This window comes from Morone saxatilis, unplaced genomic scaffold (genome assembly GCF_004916995.1).
Source record: "Morone saxatilis isolate NCDOM2014 unplaced genomic scaffold, NCSU_SB_2.0 Contig2, whole genome shotgun sequence".
In the NCBI taxonomy this organism is placed as follows: Eukaryota; Metazoa; Chordata; class Actinopteri; family Moronidae; genus Morone; species Morone saxatilis.
In genome coordinates this window covers 25,204,387-25,205,355 of record NW_023339762.1, presented here as the reverse complement: position 1 = coordinate 25,205,355, position 969 = coordinate 25,204,387, and the positions used below count along the sequence as shown (strand labels likewise).

Sequence of the window (969 nt, the reverse complement as noted above, 5' to 3'; positions counted from 1 at the left end):
CAGGTTTGCCTCAAAGGAAACTGCTCTAAAGATCAAATGCAGCATTCCTGAAATATAATGTACCTGTCTGCATAAACACTGCGTCCTTCACACGCAAGAGATAATATAATCAATTGTGTTGTGTGATAGGAAACCATGCCGATGAACTTAAATCTTACAATCAAATCATTTCCAGCATTCCAATTTTCTGCGTTACAGAAATTAAAATCAAAGAGCAAAAGTGAAAATTAAACAGGATTTTCTGAAGTCTATAGTAATTACTAAGCACAGGGATATCCAATCGTTTAATACATCTCCAAAACTAAAAACTAAATTCATGGTGGTGGTTTTATTTTTTAAAAGGTATGGCAAAAAGTCATTACCTCTTACAAACATCAAAAAGCATTTTGGCAAATTATATTTTTCAAACAAGGTTACAGTGGTCACAAGTCAAAATTTGTCTGGAGATTCTCCAAGTGTCTTGTGATGTTCAGTGAGGTCTGGGAAGTGAGCAGAGAAGCCCAGTCAAGTCAACACTCTTTGCTTTTCTATGGCCCTAAAACAGGCCGTCATTAATTCTTCTGCTAAATCCTGAGATCCTAAACATAAATCCTGTCACATAATGTTAAGCCAGAACGGATGGTATGTCTGTAACGAGGGGAATGGATTTGAATTCAGTCACTGTGTTGCTGATCCTTTACAACTCTCACTTCAGACTGGAGGTTTTATGGACAAAGACCCCGTTCAGACTGCAGGCAAAAGTGGCCCAAATCTGATTTTTTTTGGGGTCAAGTGACCAGGTCAGACGTCTCCAGAAGTAACACTCAAATCCAGTTCAGATCTGATTTTTTCAAATCAGATTTAGGCCACCTCCATATGTGGTCCTAAATCAGAGCCAGGTCTGATTTTTTTTCAACGCGGCCGCAGTGTGAACAACCAAGGAAGGCCGGATTTGATGCGACTTTTACGCTCAATCTACATCGACATGTG

At 39.1% G+C, this 969-nt stretch overlaps 1 protein-coding gene across 1 annotated transcript in view; it reads right to left on the bottom strand.

Moving 5' to 3' along the window:
• Nucleotides 1–969, bottom strand: part of sf3b3 (splicing factor 3b, subunit 3) — a gene marked incomplete at its 5' end in the record, with an annotated part of 29,392 nt that overhangs the window by 11,189 nt on the left and 17,234 nt on the right.